General features: G+C 41.2%; 1 long non-coding RNA gene across 1 annotated transcript in view; it reads left to right on the top strand.

The window, feature by feature from the left end:
• The window catches only part of LOC138923866 (uncharacterized), a 30,419-nt gene extending 14,139 nt beyond the window's left edge, over positions 1-16,280 (top strand). The window contains exons 2-3 of the long non-coding RNA XR_011438071.1: positions 11,552-11,851; positions 13,282-16,280. This is a non-coding gene — a long non-coding RNA (uncharacterized lncRNA). The remainder of the gene's footprint in view (positions 1-11,551; positions 11,852-13,281) is intronic.
• The last annotated feature ends 1,695 nt before the right edge of the window (positions 16,281-17,975 follow it).

Raw genomic sequence — 17,975 nt, forward strand, 5'->3', positions numbered from 1 at the left:
AATGACAAAGAAGCCCTTCCAATAGCCCCCTCACTCCTGGAAAATAACAGCACGTCCGAGGGAGAATAGACTATTGTGTTCTGGAAACACTCGAGCAGCAGAGTGAATCGGCGAAACCACAGGCTGGGGCTGCGCCGTGGACCCAATTAGCTGAAGAGAAGTCCAGTTCTTTATTCACATTAATAGGGGAAATGGTTGAAAACTGTTGTCACTACTGAAAACATACACATAATTAATATTTCAGCCTAAATTTACCTCCAGTTTGGGGGGTTTGTTTTTTTTCTTCTAGTCTCAAGAGATGAGAATAATTACTTATTATATAAGGGTATGATTTCCATCTTCATGAAATAATCCCAGTTGTGAGACTATTGGGAATGATCCAAGTCAGGAGACGCTGTCATATGCAAAACCAGTTTCACAAAAAAGGGTTGGAACCTGCCTGCAAATCACATCTAACGGAAAGCTATGCCATAAAACTAGTCAAGCCTGACTTGCCCGAGTGCGTGTCCATTAATGAAGGTGATGGAGCTTGAGAGTTTTTTTCCCTCTTGTCAAAATCATGATTTATAATCTGACTCTGTTCACAATGTTGACAAGAAAAATGTGTTTTATACGCAGTGCTCTAGATATTATTTCTATAGAGGTGAAGATACAAGAAATATAGGGTCTCATGGTAACAAGCAAGTTGCCCTCCATAAAAAACAGAAAATTAAAACACAGATGCAGGCAGCTTGTTAAAAATTGGAGAGATAAGGGGCCAGCCCAGTGGTGTAGCAGTTAGGTTTGCGTGCTCCACTTTGGTGTCGGGGTTCATGGGTTCAGATCCTGGGTGGGGACCCACACACAGATCATCAAGCCATGCTGTGGTGGTGTGTCATATACAAAATAGAGGAAGATGGTCACAGATGTTAGCTCAGGGACAATCTTACTCACCAAAAAAAGGGGGGGGGGCGGTGAGAAATGGAAGGTGGAAAATAGGTTTAATATATGGGCCAAATAAATAAATACTGTGGACTCAACTGTATTTCTATGAACATTTTTCAGAAGTGACAAATTACTGGGGATTTCTCATAGTTTAGAAACGCAGGTGAGGAAGAAAGGTGAGAAGTGGGAAACGCAGAACTAGAAAGAGCAGGGGACCCACTGAAGACCATGCAGCCCAGAGACCCAGCTTTCCTGTCCCACAGCTTCCCCAAGGTTGTCTCGGAGACGTTTTCAGAGACTAGTTTTGGGTTTTGTCTCACTTCTCTATTTCTGGCTGCTTCTCTATATTTTCTTCATCTCTTTATTTTTATTATATAATTTTTATTGTTATTTTTTATATCATTTCCTTCTTTCTTACTTCTATATTCTATTGAACTTTTTCCAGCTTCTTATATTGACTTCTTGGTTTCTTATTAATAGTAAAAACGTATTTAAAACCAAGAAGTTCCCTCTGAGTACTACTTTAGCTTGTCTCTCAAACTTTCGTAAGTGGTGGCTTAGGTATTATAAATAAGTTAAACTGGATAATTTTCTAATAACTCAAGCTTTTAATTGGACAGATTCCCAGCATCTCCACTTACATTTTTGTCTATTTTGTCACTTTCAGAGGAGCATATGTTGACAGCTTCAGTCTTAATTATTGATTTGTATATATCTCTTGGCAGTTATGTCAGCTGCTTTTCTATAACCAAGTGCAAATATGTTCACATTGATTATATATGCTTGTCCATTTTTTTCCTCTCTTTAGCATTGTATAACACCTTTTTTTGGAAAATTAATATAGAATATTAAATAAAAGCACAAACTTTAAAACTAGACACCATGAGTTCAAATCCTGCTTCTATAACCATCTTTTCAACTAGTACACTTTTTTAAGAGTGATTTGTTTTTTCTGTCCATAGTTATTCTTACTTAATTTTTCATATATAAGTTGTTATGTGATCTTGGCAACTTGTTTAACTTCTGAGTTTCTGTTTCCTTTATCTGTAACATGGAATACCAATGTCGCAAAAGTTAAATGAGGTATCATAGATAGGTTTATCATGGTGGTTATTAACTACCACTGTTTGCTCACCTAATCCATTTACCTGAGACACCTGACCCATTGTGACTTATTATTCATTTTCCAAACTCATTTTCAGGGAAACTCCTTTTTCCCAGGACAACTCACCACTCTTGGCTTTGAAATCTATACCTGAACAAGCTTTTGTAATAATTCCGTGTCTATATTTATGCATCATTTCTTCCTTCTCCATAGTTTTGTCTCTTAAACCCTAACAAAACGCTTATCCAATTCTTTTGGGGTGAACATTTTTTTAGAATTAATGAATAAATGATACGATTGATCTGGAATAACATTATCCAAGAACTCTCTGCAATAGTGGAAATGTTCTGTGTCTATGCTGCGCAGTATGATGGTCAACAGCCAGTTGTGGCTGTTCAGCACTTGAAAGGTGATTACTAAAGAATTAAATGTACATTATATTTTTAATTAATTTCCATTTAAATCACCACACATGGCTAGAGGCTGCTGTTACTGGACAGCTCACGTCTTCAGGAGTTATGTTGTAAACTGTAGGTTAGTAAACTCTGTGACAGCATGTCATCTCACTCTGAGTAAAAGCCGGAGTCCTTACAGTAACCTACGAGGACTACACAACAGGGCTCCCCACCCACATGCCTCTCACCTCCTCTCCCTGCTTCCTCCACTGCGGCCACATTATCGAGCCATGCTGTGGCAGGCATCCCACATATAGAGGAAGATGGGCACAGATCTTAGCTCAGGGCCAATCTTCCTCAGCAAAAAAAGAGGAGGATTGGCAGCAGATGTTAGCTCAGGGCTAATCTTCCTCAAAAAATAAAAATAAATAAATAAAACAGAAAAGTCACTGAGTGCCTTCTCCACCTTGAAGCCATTACTTTATTGTCAGGAATGCAGGGAGCAGAGCTGGAAGAGGACAGAGCAGGCGTCCTCTCTGAAACCTCCAAGTACTGAATGCCATGCAGCATTACAGAGAAAGAAGGTCTCAGGCGCCAGGACTCCAAGTTCCTGTCCTGTCTCTGCCTCTGTGAACTGCCCCCATTTAGGTAAATTTGTTTACACCCTTCTAGTTCTCAGCTGCGCCTTCTTGAAAAGAAAGGAATTCAAAATCTCTATACTTTTGAATGCTGAATACATTTACACAGCATAAAAAAAACTCAGATACTCCAACAGGATAGCAATGGAAATATTAGAACTGGTTGATTAATAAAATACATGAAGAGAAAAAAGGATTCGTAATGCTGTTGATGGTATTTTTATTTTATTTATCACAGCACAACAGCATACAGTTGCATTACACACGTGTGTGTGCACTGAAGATATGCCGTCGCAAAATAGGCCACTTCGGCATATCGATTATTTTGAGCCAATACAGGGAGAGGCTTTCTCTGAACTCCTCTCATCTGCCTAAAGACAGATCCTCGAAAAGGAGCTCAATTCTCACAGATCCCCTCCCTGGGAGGTTCATCACCAGGGAAGATTAATTCTTAGCATGGGAGAGGAGACTGAAAGTCAACACCACACCCAGACGGTCTTCGTCACAAACTCCCATACTTCCCATCTGTTCTTCCAAGGGCCCACTCATCTTTGCTAAAATTCATTTACTCTCCCCTAAGAGGCCAACATCTCCCCCCACCTTCCCCTCTTGCGATGGTATTAAGAAGCCTGAGTTATAAGCCACCTCTGGGAGTTACTCATTTTTCCCTGGGTATCACGGGAGTTACTGTGTGCAGGTATGAAAGCTGGACACTGAAGGCTGACAGGGAAAAATGGATGCATTTGAAATATGGATTCCATTCAAGAAGAGCTCAAGGGATATGCCGGGATGCCAGAAAGACAAACGAGCGGGCCCTGGAGCAAATAACCCTGAACCATCGTTGGAGGGAAAAATGCTAGAACGGAGGCTGTCCTACTTTGGGCACATCATGGGAAGGCAGGATTCAGGATTCTTGGGAAAAGACGATGATGCTGGGAAAAGAAGAAGGCAGCTGATAAAGAGGAAGACCAAATAGGAGATGGAAAGACTCCATCAAGTAAGCCATAAGCCTGAGTCCACAGGAGCCGAGGACGGCTGCTGAGGACAGGACATTGTGGACATCGCTCATTCAGGATCGCCAGGACTCGGGGTTGACTTGACAGCACGTAACAACAAATTATCCAAGTGTACATGAGGTCTGCATGTTGATAAACTTCTGTTTGTTTTTCTCTTGCTAATCTTTAATTACGGGGGTGTCAGTGAAAAACTCATAAAGGAGAGGAGAAATGATTTTTCCTCCCCTATGGTACACACACACACACACACCATATATATAGGTTTCCAGGAATGGCTTTTTCTTCAATGCCCACATCTCTAGGTAAACCTGTTGGGCTCCTTTTCAATACCTGTTCCCTCTTAGAAGGTACTGTGGCCCTAAGTTACAAACACCTGTGCTCGGTGAACTTTAAAACCACTTCTGATCTACTGGGTCTGCCCATCATTGACAAGGAATAACCCCTAGCTGCTCCGTTTCTCCACTTTTCAAAGTGAGCGGGCACATATTAATTTCTACCTCTGCTGGATCAAATTACCACAAACGTGGTGGCTTAATCAATGCTAATTTATTATCGGCTCTGAGGGCAGAAGTCCGACACAAATCTCACTGGGCTGGAGTCAGTGTGTCTGCAGGACTAGGTTCCTTTCTTGAAGTTCCAGGACGGAATCCATTTCCTTACCTTTTCCAGCTTCTAGAGGCCCACGTGCCTTGGCGCTTGACTCTTTCTCCATCTTCAAAGCCAGCAACGTTGGGCTGCGTCCCTCTCACGCCGCCATCCCTCTGGTTCTCTCTACTCTCTCTCCTCCCCTTTTAAGTGAATGGCTGGTGGTTATGGTAAGGCTGTGGCATGGAGTGGGGCGGGGCAGGGGAGCTGGGCTTGTCCAAAGAGGAAGAAAAAGCATAGAAACTACTAGGAGAGAGAGTCAGAGAAGTAGAGAAAACAAAGACAAGGAGGAAATACTGTTCGCCTGGAGAAGGGAAAGACAAGAGAAATCTCTATTGGAAAAACTCAACCGAAACAGGAGGCTTTAAAGCAAATTCAACTAGTGACCCAGGACTGGATTTATGGGGTTCCAATGAATTCCTAATAATGACAAGTGATTTCAACCTTTTTTTTCTTTTTTACATCTTCTTCCTTTACTCTGTCCATAAGAAATAGTTGTATTCTAACATTTTATGACATAAACGGGAAGAGAAGTTTCAGCTGGGCTGAGCTGTTCACAGGTTCTTCTCCCATGACCACAACCAAATTGCTTCCTATGGTGGTTCCTCCCAGTGGCTGGTTTCGTGAGGGCAGGGGCTGTGTTTCATCAACCACCAGACACCAGCAGCTGACGTGGTTCCTGGAAACATTGTCAACACCTCAAAATATTAATAAATAAAATGAATAAAGTAATCAGCTACCTTCCTCAAATTTTCTGGCCTCTCACCTAAGCTTCCCAACCCATCAATAAAACTAAACACGAGCACAACTCCATTCAGATCGAAAACACAAAGGAGGAGAGGAGAGATGAAGACAATGGAAGGCACGATACCTACCATTTTCCACCAGATTTAAGATGGTTTTTTATATTAACTCACAATTTACTACAGGAAAACTGGACGTTTTCTTTTTTGTTTCCAAATAGTTCAGCCTGGAAATGTGATTTTAGCTATATATTTATTTTAACAAATCACACTGCAGCAAAACGGAGTGGGTAGTCTATGCAGCTTGTAACAAGAGGATTTTGGGTGTCAGTGGCAAATAGACGCATGGCTCAGAACCCCGCTCCCTTCTGTTTCAACAGAATGATAGCATTTGGAGGAAATGTCCTTTTTCCAGGTCTGATGCTCTTCACGTCCTGCATCCTGCTTGAGGAAGTCTTCCTGGCAAGACTAATCTAAAGCAGAGGGAGGAGAAAAAGAGAATAAGCCTCCTCCACTTCTCCCCTCTCATTCATCTCTTTGCTCTCAGCCTCCCTGGGCCTCATGCTGTCCCAGAGGGACCACACCCCACGCTACTGCCTCTCCTGATGGACATTCCCCACCTCGCCTCCCCACACGAACACATGCTCGCACACGCAGAGGCACACACACACCTTCAGGTATGAGATCTGAGGGTGATCTTAACGTCTAACTTTTTACCAGAGTTAATTTACACCATTATTTTTAACCAAGGCATATATGCAGATGGTTAAAAATCAAGTATTTTAGAAGAACTTAGAATGAAAATCATCAGTCTGCTATTTGAATTCCTCTTTTGTAAAACAAAAAAAAAAATGTTCCTGTTTTTAGAAGCAGACGTTTAAATTTTTCTGGCTTTTAGCTGCTTATATTGTGATTTCTTTTTATTTTTTAGATTATTTCTATGCATTATCAATTTATGTCATCCTTTAATCTCTAAGAATTCACCTTGTACTACTTCTCACCGCTTTCCTTTCTCTTTCCCCTACAGTTGTGCCACATTTCTAGTTACTCTATAATTTAAATTACACACGTTATGAAAGGTGAAGGCTCAAAATACTCTACAGCTGTGATGATTGAAAACCATATTTCGCAGACGAGGCATGGGAAAAGAGTCGCCACTTAAAATACACATTTTTAAATATGACGTGATTCAAATTCTATAAAATATATAGATTCTATATAATAAAATTGTGGAAAGAAAATATACAATAGAGTTAATGTGTATCACAGAGGAACAGGATTATAGATGATTTTTATTCTTTCTATTTTACTGAAATTTCTATAATACATATTTTATAATAAAAAAATATTCAGAGGGGAAAATATCCCGTTGTTAAGTGGAAGGAATGAGTATCTAATAGTGGAATCCTAGGCCAGTCGTACAGCTAATTTCAGGTCGTGCCCTTCCAATTGTATGAGCTTTGGGATGCTTGTCCCACCCAAGCCCTCCTTTTCTACTTAAAATATGCAAACTGGGGGCAGTCCAGAGATCCAAATCATTCTAAAAATGCAGGACATCACCAGAACTTTTTTTAATGAAAATTTAACAATTTCAATTAAGTGCATAATACATATGTATGAATGCATTGTCTTTTGTGATAGAAAACACAGCTGCTTGCCATGGGTTTGAAATTCCATTTAAAAATTTTAATCCTATGCTAATGATCTAAGGAGAAAAGTAGCAGGCGGTAACATTTACTTTAGATTAAATGTTCTCAATGCTGGTGGCGTCCTCACTATTTCAGTATTAATTAAAAACATTTTCTCTTATGGGAGCATCTCTAATTGCAGTAATGTCTCCCGTCTTAAAAAGTGTAACAAATTACTTTGAATGAAGAACTCCGTACTTTGCTGGATTTAAGAAATTCTGTCTGCTCAGTACTGGGGATTATACAATCTACTGAACACAGTTGGGGATATTTTGCACAACGTAGAGAGAGAGTGTGACCAGCCCCCAGGACGTAACAGCTGAACCGGCCGCACCCTTTTCTGCCCACAAGTGCCTCCTCCTGGATCTGGGCACAGACGGCTTAGACAGCGTTTCTCAGATCTACTTCCAGCGGCCCACGTCTTTCCGTTTAGCTTCTGGCAGTCTGGACGGCTGCCCCAAGGTCGGCCGGTTCCTTCCTCTCACAGCCAGCTGACCCAGGGTAAAACGCCCACCTGTGTCTGCTGGAGACCCTGAGTGCGTGGCTGCACGAGCCTGCCTAGGGGTTGACACCTGCTTCCCCGGATGAGGAATTGGTGACTTGCTCTTTATTTTGCCAGCGTGTCCCCCTGTTTCTCTGCTCCCCTTGCCTGTCAGTCAGAGAAGACAGGAGGAATGCCGGCTGGCTCTCCTTGTCTCTCTACCCTGTCAGCTTTAGGTCACTGCGAGCCCTTGAGATGCTCTCCTCCCTCGGCCCTAACAAGAGATCTCTGCTCTCAGGGTTTCTGCTGCCTCGCTCCCTCGTTCCTCCACGGAAGCCAGGTGCACATCACTATCCACTAATCTCCTGTTACAACACAAACCAGCATCTCTCCCGCCTGGTTCCAATCAAGTTTTGACTCCTCCTTTTTAGCTTCATGGCTTTGATCAAGGCACTTAACATTTCGGTGCCTCAGTTTCCTTGTGTGTAAAACAAATAACAGTACCTAAGTCATGGTTATAGTAAGAACTAAATTAGATCATATATATAAGATGCTACAAACGATGCCTGTACGTTATCAGTGCTCTATAAATGTAGCTGTTATTATTACTATAGAAGGCACAGAAAAATTTGGCACACATACAGATATGCTTTTAAAACTTCTGGTCTGGGGGCCGACCCTGTGGCCAAGTGGTTAAGTTCATGCGCTCGCTTCGGCCGCCCAGGGTTTTGCCAGCTCAGATCCTGGATGCGGACATGGCACCGCTCATTTAACCCATGTTGAGCTGGGTCCCACGTGCCACAACTAGAAGGACCTACAACTAGAATACACAACTATGTACTGGGGGGATTTGGGGAGAGGAAGAAAAAAAAGAAAAGATTGGCAACAGATTTTAGCTCAGGTGCCAATCTTAAAAAAAAACAACTCCTGGCCCAATTCAGACAGGAAATGGGAAGATTTGTTTAGTGGGAAAGCAAGCCTGAGCAAGAGGGAACTGCTCCTCAGTGAGCTGTCTCCAAGCCACGGCAGATCTTAGTGACAAGCAACTTGTTACCAGATAAGAGCAACAATATGAAGACGCATTTCTCAGCTCATCCCGAGTCAAAAGGAACTTAAGACTGACGACGCTTAGGCTGGCTTGGACCTAGACACTCTTGGCTGGGAAGTCAAGTCAGCACCCAGGAGAAGAGGGAGAGATTCCTTAGGACCTGTCCTCACATGCGAGGACACGCAGGATCAAAGTCCAGGACGGACTCAGAACACACTCTTTGTGCAGCGGTTGGTTTGTTTGGCAGAACGCCTGTTATCTCCAGGACTCCAGGGCAGCCCACAGGCAAGGGTCTGGCTCCAACAGGGCTCATTTCAAAAGGGATAGCCAGATGAAGCATTTTAGTTGGAGACCTGATGATTCATGAGGCTTCGCCCATCCCTCTGACGCAGTTCTGATGGCGTGTACTGGAAGGTGGCGATGCAAATACTGGAAATGGCTGGGCTCTTGGCTATGTTCCGGTAGCACAACTATAATTTCATGCCTACAGCAAACCTTTCTCCAATTACACCCACACTACTCTCAGCTGCAGAGGCCTTTTGTGACTATTTATAAAGGGTACCCTTTTATTCACCCTTATAATTTAGCTGGTGGCATTTGCTGACAGTTTTAACAGCTACACAGTACAAAGCCACTTCTATTAAGTGTATGGTCTCCTTTCTAAGTGCAGAGGACACCACACAGCCATGAAATGGTGATCCATACAGCTGCCACCAAATTCTGATGTGAGGGTGTAACATTCCTCACTTTGGGACCACTGCAAACGTTATAAAGTGCCATAGAGAGAGTCTGGATTGTGTCGGTCTGTGCCTGCCTCCAACACAAAAAGCTTAAAGAAATTGGCAGCCTTCAAGGTATCCTCAGAGATGCCTCATGGACCAGTCCAACTTCTCATCAGAGGGTGCATGAGGTTCATCAAAGATGCTCTAGAGCAACTCTCATGTGCATGCTGGGGACCTGGAGATCTTGTTAAAATGCAGCTTTGGAGTAAGCAGGACTGAAACGGGCTGCAGTTTCTGCCTTCCAAGGAGCTCTCAGGTCATGCCAGAGCAAACTATGCTTTGAGTAGTAACAGAGCTGGTGGCAGGGGTAGGAAGACATGGAGAGAACTGTGGGTCTAATTGACACGTGTGAAGATTGTGTCATTGAATCTTTTGGGTGATTATGAGATCCTAATCTATTGAAAGCAGAAAACCTGATCCTTATATTGTCAGTCTTTACCGGCTTCTCATTATTTTTACTGTCATCATCATCATGGTTGTCACAAATAGAGAAATAATAACCATAAATAGATTCTTAAAAATAGATTCATGACTAGGGAGAGGGTTTGAAGTTGCACAGATGACATAAATGGGCATATTTTTGGAGCTCATGACTATATTAAGAACCAGAAAACTACTCCTCACTCAGATTTAAAATAAAGGAAATCAGCCATTGGTCTTTGAGAAAGTCAATCTTTTATGCCTAAGTTTCTCATTAATAAAGTAAAAGAATTTGATTAAGTGATCTGTAAGTTTCTTTCTAGGTCTAAATATTATGATTCAATAAATCTGATTTTTTAAATCCATGTGTGATATCTGTCACATTTGAAACTGAGTAATACATGTTGTAATGCATGCAAAATAGTCCCTTTTAGCATTCAAAAAAATTGCAACAAATAATGACAGAAACATCTTCTCATCACCCTTACTGATATGTTATTCAATCATAATAACAACATTATGAAGTGAGCAATCTCAAGTGTTTAAAGAGGAAAAATGCTTGGAATCAAAAACAAATTACTTGTCTGCTAATAGATCTATTGATTTATTTTGAATAGTTATTTAGAATTTTTCACATGGAAGCTCTATTTTCAAAATAGATTTATTGCATATAAACAATATCATGTGACTGAAAGGATCATTGACCTTTTTTTATAACGCAAAACCATTTTCATGAAAGTTTCACTAACTTTCAGCAGAAGTAATTCAGTATATTTATGGTAAAACATCAATTTAGTGAGCATAACACCCAAAATTCATAGCACCTACCAAACAAATATCCTTTTCAGACTGCCTATGAATAAAACTATGTTCTAATAGTTTTTTTTATTTGCTAAGAAAGCTTCTGGCTTGGGGGCTTCTAGTTGATACAGAGAAGACAAATTGATCATCGTAAAAGACTCTGTGTAACCAACTTTCGGTTATTTCATGCAATCTCATTTACATATTTTCAAGGACTCTGACTTCACTCATTTTGCCTGTCTGAGTTAATGGCATATTTCTTTCCAAGGCTGGAAAAGACAGGAAGAAAAAAGGATGAAACTGCACCTAAATATCAACAGCTCTTTTGTCTTTATAATGTAGGAGAGCATGTTAGGAATGTTAAACGTGACCATTAAGGACTATAATATTTACTTGCACAAATTTTGCTTATTTTGTTTTTTTCCTAGTCATATTTTCACCTTGGCAAAGCAGTATATTTATCATAATAATAGTAATCTAGAATGGCTATAATAATGAGCGTTTAGAGGCCATTTTAATCTCTGAAATGTCATTATTTTATAGAAGAAAAAAGTAAATCTCCAAGTGGTTTAGTAACTTGCCCATGGTCACACAGCTAACAAGTGACAAACTTGAGATAAAAACTCTGATCTAAATATCTGACTCTAAAACCCATAGTTTTTCAATGTTTCATATGCACCCCTCAAACTTTCTGTCCAAAAGTCAGATGGCCTTTTAGAGCATCGAATAAAATGTCAAAGGTCCCACTTAGCAGAAACTAAGGGAGAGAATGCTTAAGCCTTAGGTCTATTCTGTGAGAGAAAATTACAAAACAATCCTCTTTCCCGCTTATTTAGTTATTTGTTTATGTGTTTTATTTTTAAAGAGAGAAAATATATACTTTAGAAGGGAAGAGAAAGGAAGAATGTGAAATTCCATAGATTTTCTTAAAAAAAACTACCTGATATTTCCAAGACACTCTGCAGGAGATGAAGTTCAGACGGATCTGGACAGAGTGAGGCAAGCAGATCCGTCCAATTCCAGGACCCAGCAAGGCATCCAGGAAGCAACAGAGGCTCAAGAACAATTTACTGTTGATGATGGAAGCGCCCATGCTGTTCACACACCAAAATATGGCTTCTCCCATCTCCATAGCAGGGAGAACTCCTGAGTCACCACACGCAAGGTATTTGTGTCGACTATTTCATCATCAATGCAATTCAGGAATGCCCGCAGCACTATCCGTTTGATGTCAGTACGATACCTTCAGTGCCTGCTTGTCTCGTTTTGGTCCAGAAGCTCCTTTCTTCTTCACCATGAATGTGCTTCATTGTATTTATGGACACCCAGCAGGCTGGGGAGGTACAATGTTGACCACTCAAGCACACATTACACTTTCTACAGTTTTTGCAGAGGGTCTGGTGCTCCTTTCACTGTAAGAACTTCATTCTGAGCCTTTCTGATACCACACAGATGCGACGTGTGATTTGGTCAACCAAGCTATTCTATCAATAAGCCGGTGCTGTGTACGTTGGCCACTTTGTATTACGTCACTCTGTTCCCTCAACACTTAATCCAGGGTTCAGATCTGCAGTGTCTCAGGTCACAATGCAAAGACATAGCTCAAACTAGTCAAATCAAAATTTTAACTTTACATAATTGAAGCCTTCGTAATTAACTTACATGATGCTTTCTTGAGGGCAGAAACAAAAAAAAAAATAGAAAGGTAACATTGTCAGACGCAAAAGGAACAATAAATACACTGTTTGTGTAATATAACTCCATGACGTGTCCATTTCTCCCAAATTGTATTCATCTGAAATTTTCCACCCGAAGCAGTGACCATTGATCAATAGTGGCGTGCAGAAGCAACTCTTTAGTTCATTTTTAACAATTTGCCTTAGGATCCGGTTTCAAGGAACATAGTGGATTGCAATAGGGGGAACCCTTGAGTGTTCTCCACATTACAATGGCTCTAGTTGTTTGATATATTTTTACCATCTAAGAATCCTCTTTGGAGTTTTGATGGAGGAAGGTTTTCAGCAAATTTCACATCACTCACACACACACACACACAAACACACACACACACACACTGGAGCTACAGTCATACAGCGTTCCAAAAATTGGTATCAGTACCCTGAGACTGTGAGAGCAGCACCAGACACACCCACCTGGGAGTCAATAATTTTGCTCTTACCTACCGTGATATGTTTACAGGAAACCATTAACTGGTCATCTTTTTGGCATCAGAAGTGATAAATAATGTTCCTGGAAGAGCACAACATTGGGAAAATTGGTTTCAGATGCGTCCCCGACAATGGCAGAAGCCACTCTCATCTAGTTGACCTGAAATCAAATGTAAAAGGATATATGAAAATAGAGAGAATATGGAGACTATTATCTCCATTAAGCTATAACCTACATTTTATATAGATTACTCATTTATGTACAAATTAATTAGCCTTATTGATGTAAATAGCTGTTGCAAGGAACGATGCATTCCAGTTGAACCAATGATTCATTGAGGCGGGGGTATCCACACCACCTTTACTACACACTGAGCCAGAAAATGTTTTCGTTTTCTAATCATAAATATGTTGTTTTTTCTTTCAGAATGCTTACAAAAAATCTGCTGCTGGAGCTGAATTGCAGTTGAAAACTATGACTGCATGCATCTCTGATTCGTTTCTCACTCTCATGATATATTTGGAAATTGTTCCTTTAGGATTTCCAGAACCTTGTCAACCACTCTGCTCTTCAACTTGCCATTTCTACAAAGTAGTTCTTAGTGGAGTTTTGAAGTGGTGTGTTTTCTCACCACTGTGTTCCTTAAAGAGAGCTGAAACTGACATTTTGAAAGCAAAATGAAACACACAGTTATATTTTAAAATTTGACAAAGAGCATCTTTTTACTCATATGATTAATTGAGTTAGGTTTTAAATGCGTAGTCATTTATGCACCTGTAATGAAACTTTCTTGTACGTGACAATTCTCCTTTCATTTCAAGATGACGTAGAGGGATCGGAGGTGACAATGGTAGCTCAAAACTCTGTGTTTCTAAGCAACAAACAGAGTTTAACAGCCAAGAGAACAATTCAACTGCAAAAGCCAGCATTCTCCAATATTTGGCTAAAGCTACTTTGAGATGAAGAATCTCCCAGATTTTCCTCACAGATGCTAAATAATGGCAAGAGAAGTTTGATATTCCGGGAAGAATGCTTGCCATTCTTGACTCCTTCCATTCTTTCACCTTCGTAAGCATTCAGTCACCAAATGCTTCTAAATAGCTTGTGAATCTACTCGCTTCTCTCCATCTCTACAACCACCATCTTGGTCCAAGCCACCAAAACATCTGAACTGAAATATTTTAACAACTGGTCTCCTTGCATGACATCAGGTCCACCTCCAAACCATTCTCCACACCACAGCACAGCATCCCTTTGAAATGCATGTCAGAAAAAAGTCCAGCAACTCCCTATTGGCCTCAGTGTGAGATGCAAGCACCCAGCAATGAGACCCAGGTCTAAAGTCTCATTATCGCCACTCACTACCACATACTCACTCTCAAAAAACAAAATTCAGCTTGAAGGGCCTGCGTGCACCATCATGTCTAGTCTCCAAGTCTTTCCTTATCCTATTGCTCGTGTCTAGAATGCACTGTGGGTGTGCATGCACACACACACTTTTCTTCAGGACACAATGTAGACGTCACCAATACCAGGAATCTATCTTTGATTTCTTAGCCCGTTCAGTTTTGGTTGCACATTAGAATCCCCAGGGATTTTTTAAAGACCTCACTGCCTGGGCCACATCCTGGATCAATTAAGTCAGCGTAGGATCCACGTATCAGTATTTCTTAAAGCTCCCCAGATGATTCTCCGTACATCCTGGGTTGAAAACCACTGCAGCAAGGGTTTTAGCTAACTATTTTTCCGAACGACAATCCATCTCCTGAGTCCATCCCTCATACACCACTGCCACATCACTCCGAACCACCGTTTGGTCTCACTCAAGGCATATTTTTCCACGTTGGCTGTAGAGTACAATTAGGGGCATTGTCAGGTGCTTTGTTGAAATCCAGAGGCTCAATTATTTGGTCATTATTTTATTAATCTGCTAAATTCTTTCAAAATAACACCTGCTAATCCTAAATTATATGAGATTTTTCTGCAGTCAGCAAAACATTCATGGAAATTAAATCTTTTTTTCAATGCAAACTATGTGGATATCTTCTAAATGTTAAATATAGACGTATCATAGCCCATCCCAGCCCTTAAACAGGAATGAGCCCTTAAAGTCAAGTTGTTTTATGGTAAAATTTGTTCGTTCATGCATATGTAAATATGTGCTCATAAATTTTCTACTACTTATCATTGCATCCAAATTTCTCAGAAAAATGTCATTTACCATGCAAAGTCCCAAACTATATCCACATCACTTTCTAAATGATTCAGTTCACTTACATACTCAGTATTTCCAAAATAGTTTTGTTCTCTTATTGACTTTTCTTTTTTGATAATGATGAACACACCACACAATGGTAAAGCATTTTTCTAAATCCCCCAGCGCTCAGGGAGATGGCTGCACAAAGTCAGGAGCCCTGAATGTCAGCCTCGTGCAACATCGTCCGTGACCTTGGGCAGTGCGGTGGGTCTCCAAGGCCTCAGTTTCTTAAACACTGTGTAAAATGAGAAGCAGAACACAGGCTAGAATTCCAAGAACACTGTAAGAATCAGCGGGATAGATGTGTATACTTCTTGCAGGAGATAGACGCACAGTCAAGGGGTAAGTGAAGAGAATTTAATAAAGGGTCTATTTACAAAGGTGCCTCCACCAAAAAGAAACCAACAAGGGATGGCAAAACACCCAAGGACTAATTAAAACAGGAAGGAGTTACTACCCACAGCCCTGAGGGCACAGGACTGAGCTTTTTCTAGGACCAGGTGAGAGCTCTACCCACGGAAGAGGGGCCCCAGTTGTAGCCTTGGGTAGAGGAACACAGCCATGCCAAAGCAGAACTTGACGAGGAGGAAGCAGGGAGTTAACAGCCTGACCTCTCTCTCCCCCTCCTCTGGTTATCTGCTGACAACGTCTCCTGACCAAACTCCACCCAAATCCAGAAGGGCATCTCAGCTGATGCATTCTGTAGAGGTCACCATCAGGGCCATCGAGCAGGATGGAGAAGTGAATGATCTGGAGGAGCGATTGGAGAATAACGGGCACAAAGTGAAAGCTGTTTCAACCTGACACGTTTTCAGTACATTGCTTTTAAAATATCAAATGAAAACACAATATGGCAGTGAAGCTATCGTTCTGTATGACACGATAATAGTGGATACAGATCATTATACGTCTGTCAAACTCCATAGATTATATATCAAAGACAGTGAACAGTAATGTAAACTATGGACTTTTGTTAATAATCATGTATCAATATGGGCTCACTGGTTGTAACAAACGTGCCACACTAATGCAAGACGTTAAAAATAAGGGAAACTGGTGGGGGGCTTAAGGGGTAGAAGGGAACTCTCTGTACTTTTGCTCAAGATTTTTGTAAACCAAAGACTGCTTCCCCAAAAAATAATAAAGTCAAGTGATTTTTTTTAAGGAAGATTACCCTGAGCCAACATCCGCCACCAATCCTCCTCTTTTTGCTGAGGAAGACTGGCCCTGAGCTAACATCCATGCCCAACTTCCTCTACTTTATATGTGGGATGCCTACCACAGCATGGCTTGCTAAGCAGTGCCGTGTCTGCACCCAGGATCTGAACCGGCGAACTCCAGGTCACCGAAGCACAACCTGCAAACTCAACTGCTGCGCCACCGGGCCGGCCCCAAATGTTAACTGATCTTTTTAAATGCCTTTAAACTTTTAACTGATCTTTTCAAACACCCGTTAAAAGTATCCAGTCATCCCACAAATTCCACCATGCTGCAGCACCCATGAAAATGAGGTGACAATGACGTAACCACCCCTTGGAGTGACAAGAGGTTAACTCCCAAGAGTGGAGAAGCAGAAATTCATCTGGGAACACTCCAGCTGCAAAGAGTTGATGGAGCGTTCCTTTTCTAAAGTCTCCATCTGCCTTCTCCTTGTTTTTTGTCAAAAAAGCAAAATTCCCTTTTGCTTCTCAGCGAAAGCTCTTGATGCATTCCATATGATCATTGCTCTCAAAATGATTGATTTTTCACTTAAAGCCAAGGCAACTTTGCTTTCATAATATTTTAAATTTGAAAGTTCTTTGCCCTTCAAAGAGATTGAAGACATAATTTGGAAATGTTTTCAAGGTGTAATAATAACCACATATATCTCTTGCTGACCATTCTTCACCAAGGTGAAAGAGGAAATAAAATACGTTTGGGGTCAAAAAAAGGTACACACACTGAACTATATTCAACTTCAAATCTTACATCATATTTTTTTTGCCTAGTTTATCTGAACACGATTTACCATATTTTCATAGCAGGTGCTCTGAACATACCAAAATAACAAAATTCTACACATTATACGATGAGTATAAAGGTGTTAGTGTTTTATATTTTTTTGATGTATGACACATAGGACCATAGGAATTTGTGAAATCCTGTTAGTTTTCTCTTAATAAAAGAGAATTTACATTTTAAGTACAAATTGTAGTTGCTATTTCACATCAGATTAGAAAAGACATCAAACAGCAAACTATGTTAAAAAAAAATTTAGGGGCTGGCCCAGTGGCGCAGCAGTTAAGTGCACACATTGCGCTTCAGCTGCCCAGGGTGCAAGGGTTTGGATCCTGGGTGCAGACATGGCACTGCTTGTCAAGCCACGCTGTGGTAGGCGTCCCACATATAAAGTAGAGGAAGATGGGCACAGATGTTAGCTCAGGGCCAGTCTTCCTCAGCAAAAAGAGGAGGATTGGCAGCAGATGTTAGCTCAGGGCTAATCTTCCTCAAAGAAAAGAAAAAAACAAAAACTAGACTTAATGTCCAAAAGTGGATCCCAGATAAATGACCATAGAATTTAGAGATGGTTCCAGTGCCACTAGCTATAGGAATGAGCGTGGTTGTTAAGAATGTGTGGCCAGCTGTCTCTTCTCCAGAGTGTGGGGTACGTGTGTCCTTTCCCTCCTTCTCCCACCCTCTTCACAATAGTCCCCCGGCTTAGATGCCAACACGCTGATCTCTGCCTCCCAGGAGAGCTCGAATAAGGGTGTTCTCCAGCAGGCGTGGCTTTTGTCCTGGAGGGTTACACGCACGAGGGAGCACAGAACCCCGCTCTTCAAGGTGCTCTTGTCTGCCAACGACAGCTGAGCTGCTGGGGTGCCTC

The sequence above is a fragment of the Equus caballus genome, chromosome 4 (genome assembly GCF_041296265.1).
Source record: "Equus caballus isolate H_3958 breed thoroughbred chromosome 4, TB-T2T, whole genome shotgun sequence".
In the NCBI taxonomy this organism is placed as follows: Eukaryota; Metazoa; Chordata; class Mammalia; order Perissodactyla; family Equidae; genus Equus; species Equus caballus.